The sequence below is a fragment of the Phytophthora infestans genome, genomic scaffold, assembly GCF_000142945.1.
Source record: "Phytophthora infestans T30-4 supercont1.7 genomic scaffold, whole genome shotgun sequence".
Taxonomy (NCBI): domain Eukaryota; phylum Oomycota; class Peronosporomycetes; order Peronosporales; family Peronosporaceae; genus Phytophthora; species Phytophthora infestans.
The window spans coordinates 1,967,465-1,976,193 of NW_003303752.1; positions in this window are offsets into that span (position 1 = coordinate 1,967,465).

An 8,729-nucleotide genomic window follows, 5' to 3' on the forward strand; every position below is an offset into this window, starting at 1 on the left:
CTCCTCCTACGTAAAAGATCTCTTTATTTTTCATTACAACTAAGGTACAATCACACCTGGCGCCTCAACCTATCCGATTCAGAATGTACCTGTGGCGGGTGGCACGATGAAAAATTTCCTTGTATGCTGCTACAGAGGATGGAAAGCGTATCGAATCGTTGTACGACGCTACACGGACGTCTATAAAACATTATCGCGATACAGTTTAGACCAGACATTCAAGCGTGACACTAACGACCGACATATCCCGCATCTTCAGGTGACACCAGCACGTATCGGTAAGCGTGGGCTTAAGCTGGGAACCAAGCCGAAACACAAGCTCGAAACGCTAGCTGAAAGAGACTAACCTTAGCCTGCTTTTCGCAGTAATTTGCGAAGCTTTCATCTAAAAATATTAATTTTCATTTTCCTTGTCCGATTTTATTTGCATTTATAGCAGAAAATCGGACAAATTTCTGTCCTTTTCAGCAGTCATATAAAAAAAAAATACTAACCCAGCAGTTCTCTTCACCGATACGCTGACAGGCTGCAGAAGAAATTCCGTGCGTGAAAGCGGAAAGTTGAAGGAAGAGATATATCTCTACAAACCGATCGCTAATAGTTAGCCGTCGGTAAATGTGCGATTTCTAATTTAGAAATAAAAAAGAAAAGATGAAGTCAAATTAGGCCAGCTCAAACTCATATTCAAGTGTTCCGTCGGCCGGCCACTCTAGCATTTACAATATCAACCGCTAATAAGAGGAAGAGGCATGTCAGAAACATGGAAAGTAGGCTCGATGACTTATTCTACCGGCTCACTATCGATCCTGTTGAAGTAGCCTCTAAACAGTATGATTTTATAAAAATAATATCTCTAAGATATTATGATGAGATTTAGGAGGTCCTGTTTAAGCCGTTATGACTGGCATTAACTACTAACACTAACGGCTATTAGTGGCTTCCAAAGACTACTTAAGCGCTCACTTCGGCTTTGACGCCTACAAATAACTTCTTCTTCTCTCTTCATCTTCTCTAACTGCCTACCGAGCCATAGGTTATGAGTCCAAGCCAAGCCTCAAGCGACGATTTCCCACGCCTCATCGGCGCCGAGAACTTCGATGTCTGCAAAACCCCTGTGTGCGCAGCACTAGATGGCAAGCACCTACTTGGCTACATGAAGCAGCCTGACTACGATAGTGTGTCTGAAGACGAGAGAGAACAGCGGCAGCGATATGTCTGACGCCAACGATGAACCGCATGACAACGCTACCAAGAACGTCGAAATCGACTCCGACGCTGTGGACTACGACGAGAGCGACGACGACCTCGGACTAGGACGAAGACTCTGGAGCCAGCTCCGATACGTCAATCAAGAGGAAGGACCTCCCGGTTGGTCGACCCTTTAACCAGCACGAGGATCGACGTGCACGCAAACGCGCCAAGAGAGAGAAGCGCCAGTCTCTTAGCCAGCGCGAACGCCGTCGACAAGAAGCCAAAGCCAAAGCCTTTTTGATGAAAACGATGGACAAGATGTACGTGCGGCTGGTCAAGAATATCACGGCATCCTACGAGATATTCGACTTCATCTGCCAGAAGCACGAGGGAGCAGCCTTTCATGGTGATCCGTACCTCATTCAACACTACTTGATGGAGCTCAAGTATTAGGAAGGCTCCGACTTAACCGAGTTCTTTATCAAGCTTGAGAACGCGATGTAAGCCATGCCAGAAGCAACAGAATCGGTGATGACCGAGGGACAGAAGTCTGTGGTGTTGGAATTCCCACGTGAACTCTAGATACAAAGGTAGTTAGGACGTTCCCACAACAATACGTCTACTAGGATAGTAAACGATCGTTCGGGCGGACCTGAAAACCCCAGTTCTACCCTTGCACCGGGACAAACTGGACCTTGTAAACTACTTACATAGGCCAACTAGTAAAAATAAGAACACGCTACTAGCACGAGCAAAGCTAGTAGGTGTTATGAATCCTCGTGGTCCCAACAGCAGAAGGGTACCAGGCACGGGTAAGCCTTTTACGAGATCACCGAGTGTTGAACACTCGGTAGGAAGAATAAAAGGGATGCAATACAAGCACTCCCAGTCGTGCAAATAGGCAACAATACGCCGTCACGTAAAAAACTCCCGATAGTAATCGGCCAATACACAAAGTCTCTTGGCCTTGCCGGATGAACCCTCGCTACAGAGCTTCGAGTTCACCGACAGGCATAACACATTCAAACAAGCTTGACCAGACGCTTACCTCGAAGCCGGACGTCGCTCTGTGTGCTTGAGTGGAAATTCTGTTCTGTATTTAAGCTTACCCTTTCGGGTCTATTCCTAATAAGAAGTCCTAATCAAGTATACAAATACCAAGTGAACAATGATCCGTTATGGATCTTCTTGCACGCCAAGCGTCGTCTGCACCGTCACATGATCATCTTTAACAGCTCTCGCCCTGTCCCAGACGGTGAACGTGCCTTCAAAGGTTCGCGGAGTCTCCGCGAACTCATCCCAACCGCCACTGATGGTTCGTACCGTAGATGGTCCGCTGAATGCGAATCCGGCCAGTCCATTATTAATAATAAGGACAGCCTGGATTCAGTGACATATGAACCGTATCCAATATCCGTTGAGAGTTCGGTATTGACGCCGTCGAGTCCCTTGCACCTTGGCGTCACCGTACATCACATGACCGAGGGTTCGTCGCTTGAACATCTTGGGCGGTGTCACGTCTATGTCGACGGGTGATAATCCGCAACTACGGAGAAATCACTACACCACAACTGCGTTATGGATCTTCTTGCACGCCAAGCGTCGTCTGCACCGTCGCATGAGTATCTTTAACGGTCCGCGTCCTGTCCCAGACGGTGAACGTGCCTTCCAAGGGTCGCTGAGTCTCCGCAAACTCATCCCAACCGCCCCTGAGGGTTCGTACCGTAGATGGTCCGCTGAATGCAAATCCGGCCAGTCCATTATTAATAATAAGGACAGCCTGGATTCAGTGACATATGAACCGTATCCAATATCCGTTGAGAGTTCGGTAGTGACATCGTCCAGGCTCTTGCACCTTGGCGTCACCGTACATCACATGACCGAGGGTTCGTCGCTTGAACATCTTGGGCGGTGTCACGTCTATGCCGACGGGTGATAATCCGCAACTACGGAGAAATCACTACACCACAACTGCCCCTGTCGCAATGGAAGCCACGGTACTGGTGCCCGTTGTGACATTTTTCTTCCTCCAATTCACCATCCAGCCACCGTATGTCCAAGCGTTTGAATCGAGCCGTGTCCGACGCGTTTCAGCATCTCAACCCTCGCCGACGTCGCGAACGTGAACAGCTGGAGGTACGTCAGCTCATCCTTCTCTTGAATCATCAGCGCCTTGCTCATCACCATGCATTACTCGTCTTGTACTTTAGGAGGGCAAGACCGAGGTTTCGAGCGCCCCTCAGCCTGCTGCACTTCCTCCGACAGCGGTGTCATCAGCCGGTCCTCCGGCACTTCCTGCCTCGGATTCTTCACCTCCTGCGGTAGCTCCTGCGGCACTCCCTGTCGCCGCTGAATCCGCGGAGATGGTTCCTGCTGCTCCTCCTGCGCTGGCTGGTGGTCCACCACCACTCACCGAGGATTCGCTGCGCGCCATGCTGGCTGAAAGTACGGAGGCATCGGTCGATCACATGATGACCTCGATAATTCCGTACTTGACTGCAATGTCTCGTCACCAAGTGCAGCTCAGCGCTGCGCCTCCTCTCCAAGGCGATGTCCACGCTCAACGTCGCCTCGAGACTGCTGTTGGTTTCGATGATGTCCTCGCTGCAAGACAACCTATCCCTGACGCGCTGTCGGCATTACCCGAACGATTTGCCAACTTAGAGTGTCAGTTGCGGTTTGCTCAGTCCGAGGTTGCTGCCGCCGTACGTTCGGTGGCACCCGAAATCATGGATCGTGAGAACGCAGAGGCGTTCTTCAAGGCTGCCAACACTGAGCTCGAAGCCCTTCACCAGAACGTCAAGTTTCTCCGCGAGTCGAACGCCAAGAACGATGCCATGCTCCGCTCGCCAGTGTTCAAGCCACCATGGAGCGACACGCGGAAGACTTAGATCGGCTGCACTGCGAGGTCCAAGCTCGGGACGTTTTCATCACCACGTTGCACAAGAAGCTGGCTCGCCAACGCGAAGTGTACAAGTCATCCATTGGATCGAATACCGAGCAGACTCGGAAGGTTCATCTCCTTCTGGTCAAGCTTGCCCAGGCAAGTATGTTGATAACGACACGCTCAAGGTCCTTGAGAACCAGCAAGACCGTAACACTCGCCTCCTCCAAGTGAATCGCACCCTCCGTGCACACGTGAGTCTGGCCGGGATGGATCCCGAGGTACTTCGTCTGGCCGTTGATGGTACGTTCCTAATGTTGTTCTTTCCACCGTGTGTTCAGCAACTAACGTCCGTTCACAATCCTTCATGATAGGTCTGACTGCGGGTGAGCTGGACCTGGACGCCCTGGACCTGGATCAAGAGACGTTGGTCGCTTTGCAGCGCATACAGTCTGCTGCCGCGTCTTCGGACGATCCGCAAGCTCTCCCTGCAGCTTTGGCCAAGGCCGCTCACCAAGTGGCTCATGGGAAGTCCCACAAGCGCCTTCGACAAGGTGGCGAGGATTCAGACGACGAGCCGGACGACTCTGACGAAGGCAAGGCCCCCATCCCGACGGACAAGGCCAGTACTTCGATGGCAGCTGCTGGTCTCGGTGATGCGCCACCTGCCGACACCTCAACTCCGAAGTCGGCTCGTAGGTCGCTATTTGGTCCGAAGGCGTGAAAGCAAGCGGCCCAGAAGAAGCGCAAGAAGACTCGTCCTCGCTCTCCCGCCAAGTCGCCCCGACGTCATATGAAGACTCGGTCCAAGTGTGTACCATCTTCGCCAAGCTCATGGTCGCCACCTCCTACACCAGCGTCTTCCTCGACTCCCGCCGTGGTCGACCTCAGTGGCGACCAGAGTGACGTGGACATGGGAATTGCTGATCCAAGTAGCGTCCCTTCGGTTCAAGAAACTGCTACAGAGCCTTCGGGTAAAGATGTGACCCCTGGGGATCACGACGATGTTCCCGATTCTCCTGACGCGCCTTCGCCCCCGCCTCAGGGTTCTCCCGATGTGGCCAAGCCTTCAGCTTCAACGATCTCTCCTTCTCCAGCCGACATACGTGCCGCTGAAGAAGCTCTGCGTGAGGCCGAGCAATTTCGACTCATGTTCGGCTCAAGTGATGAAGGTGAAGAGTCGGACCACACTGTCCCACAAGGTAAGTCTGCTTCGTCGTCTGTTGCGACGTCCAAGACAGTTGAAGTCTCGGGAGTGGTTTCTACAGCAGGGTCTGCCCCTGTTGAAGCTGCTCCACCAGCCTCCGTGTCTTCAAAGCCGGCTCCGATTATTCCGACAGCTGTCGTACCAAGCGTGTCTTCGCCCGACTTTTCGATGGAGATTGATGACGATGGAGTGCTGATGACGATCGTGGAGATGACGTGGATGGCAATGAACTTTCGGTGGATAATTCGCCTGACGCCCCCAGTGGTGGCGGCGATGTTCCGTCACCTACCGACCATTCGAGCACACTCGATGACGAAGACGTCGAAGATTCCGACGGCAACTGGAGCAATCTTGGCCTCGCTCGAAACCCTTCTTGGCACCTGCGTCAGTAAACTCCATGTCCAAGTACGGAAGAACCCACGGTGGCAAGGTGGACGAAGCCGGCACCGTAGGGCGAGCACCAGGCAACACTCGGTGAGGCAACGGCTCAACCGACGGTGCACCACCGCGACGTGGCACCGAAGTGTAGGTGGCCGTGATCGTGCGCCCAGGTCCAGCATCGAGAGTCCAAGAAGACGGACGAGGAGACACCGGAACAGGAGGTGAAGATGGTGGTGCTTGGTGACTTGCCGGTGACGAAGGAGGCGGACCGCCAACTATGATTGGAGAAGTAGCCATCGGCGAAGGATTTGGCCGAGGTGGAGTCGGAGGACGAGCTGGACTTTTAAGCATGACCCTCCCCGAATTAACTGGTGAGGTGACCGTCCGTACGACGTTGGAGGGTCTCCAAGCGTTCTTTGACTATTCGCATCCTGATCATCCGTACCAGCAACTTCGGAAGCTTTACCCTCTTCAAGCGTGTCCCTTCGACACCGTAGGTTTCGATCCAGCGTCCCCAACTCAAAGCGTGCTCCGATTGAGACTCGTCTCAAGATGATCTGGGCGGACTTTCGGGGTGACGGCGGTAAGCAAGGTGACCTCGGGTTCGCGTTGTGGGAGCGTCTCCACTGGCTTCCGTTGGCTGGTATTGAGCGAAGTCTCGTTGAAGAAGCTAAAAAGGTTGGCCACGACAAGGAGCGCTTGAAGGAACTGAGAGCTCTGTTGAAGAAGCGCTTCAGTGAGCGCGACCGTCGTGCCGATCGTCTCCGTAACAAGTACCGTGAACAGTACATGGCGTGGAGTCGTGACTCGGTTTCCTCTGGTACCTCCGGCGCGCCGTTCATTCGTCCTGAGTTGCTTTTGGAGCCGTCAAAGCCATGGTACCCGATCGAGAACTTGCCGTTTGCACCTCGGACTCCGGACTGGCTTTCCGAAGTTCCGGCTCTCGATGCTCGCCAACCCTGGCGTACTGGATGGATGAATGCGCCGCATCAGCACTCGTACAACACCACGTACTTCCCGTGCCAGTGTAATCCGGAGCTCTTCAATCCTCGTGGTACGCGTTTCGTGGATGTGTACCGAAGCGTGCTCGTTGACCCGTCTCTGGATTCTACTGAAGTTATTCCGACCTGGCGTTCGTTGTTTGACTCGCCACCGGTTACTCCACGTCCCGCTCTGGCTGCTGCTCCTGTTGAAGCTGGAGCCGATAATTCGCAGGGTCCGGCTGCAGCTCCAGATGCCGAGGATCAGGCTCCTGATGAAGAGGAGAAGAAGAGTGGGGACCAACTTCGTTGGCACTCTTGGCTACCGCCGCCAGGCAATTGGATTCACTTTGAAACCTCGCTGCATCTTCCACGACGATCTCCAGCATCTCAGCTAACTGTTGAGGGGTCCAGAGAAGTTTCGTTTTCAGTGGTCGCTCCCCGATCGGCATTCATGTGTTCTTATTCTTAATCCACTTCCAGAGCGTAATCATGTCCATGTTGTTCTTCAAATGCATATACAATTTGTTGTTGCAGTAGCGTTTTTCCTGTGTTACCACAGGCTGCATCGCCGTGTGGACAGCTCACACGTGATCCAGTCACGCTAGTCTTCGTCCGCCACTTGCGCCATCTGTAGCCGATTCTCGCTCTTCTTGGCTCGCAAATAGTCGTACAGCAGACCTCCACATGATAAGTTGGATGCTGGTTCCCAAGTTGGGTCTTCGTAGCCCACCCACTTGACTTTGAACTCGCGTACAGCACGCTCCGTGCTCGTCGACATTGGTGTTCTATCGTCAAGGATGGCCTCGACTTCATATTCACCGGCAACTTGATCTGGTCCCCAGCTGTCTTCAGGCAACAGTTCCTCATCGAAGTCGAGTCTTGCTTCATTAGTCGCGTCTAATACCAACCGAGTGTTCGGTCGACCGTTGAATTTGTTGACAGCCTTGAGTTTCGACACATGCACTACTGGGTAGAAGCGATACCCACTTCGGTCTGGTAGTTCCAGCTCGTACGCAAACTCTTCCACCTTGGGCTTGATCCGAAAAGGTCCATGCCACCGATGAGCTAACTTCTTCGTCAAGCCCGGTTTGACGCGTTCCATGTACAGCCACGCCCGGCTCCCAATCTCAAAAAGAGATCTCGGTGGGGCTCTTGCAGGATCTTCTATCTCTTCCGAAGCTTCTGGAGGGTCCACCGAGTGTTCGTTTCCACTTAGTTGAGGTACAGCGCCTTTTTTCCAGTCGAATCAGGGCATCATTATGCTTTTTTGCTCGTCGCTTCTTTTCGACAGTTTGATAATCTTTGGCCATAGTGAGGGCGATCTCGTCTTGTCGATTAATCTCACGCCGCCACGCCAGTGTGTCAGACTGCTTGCCGAATCCTCGTTTGAGTGATGACGACATCGCCCGCAACGTCGACTGCGCATCCCAACCATGAACGAGGGAGAACGGTGTTTCCTTCCTTGTAGTGTCCTGAGAAGTATTAATAGCAAACACCAGCTTCTCTGCGATCTCGTCCCAATCTTGCTGTAGAGGGTCTTCCGCGTACACCCGTACGGAACCCATCACCGACTTCACCGAGCGTTCCTGCTGTCCATTAGCCTGTGACCAATAGCTCAAAGTCGCTCGTGATCTTGACGGCATCATCTCTGCAAATGCTTGGAACACCTCGCTCATGAAGTGTGGGTCGCGGTCGTGCCTTATCAGTGATGGGGCTCCGAACCGTCGGTACACACATTCTTCGAACACTTGGGCAACACTCAGTGCAGTCGTATCCGACAAGCCTTGGCAATAACGAATCCCGTGAACGATCACTGAAATAGGAGCAACGCCGTGTTGCCCCTGCGAGATTTCGGTAGTGGGATCACAAGATCCATCGAGACGATCTGGAAAGGTCGTTCGGCTAGTACGTTGCCAGGTGAGTATCCACGAAGTGCGGACGGCTTTTACTCGAACTGCAATCTGGACATGACTTCACATGCTTCTCCACGTCAGCGTACAAGCCGATCCAATAATAATCGGACCTAGCGCGATGGAACGTTCTCACCACACCTTGATGTCCTCCTTCCAGCGAGTCGTGACAG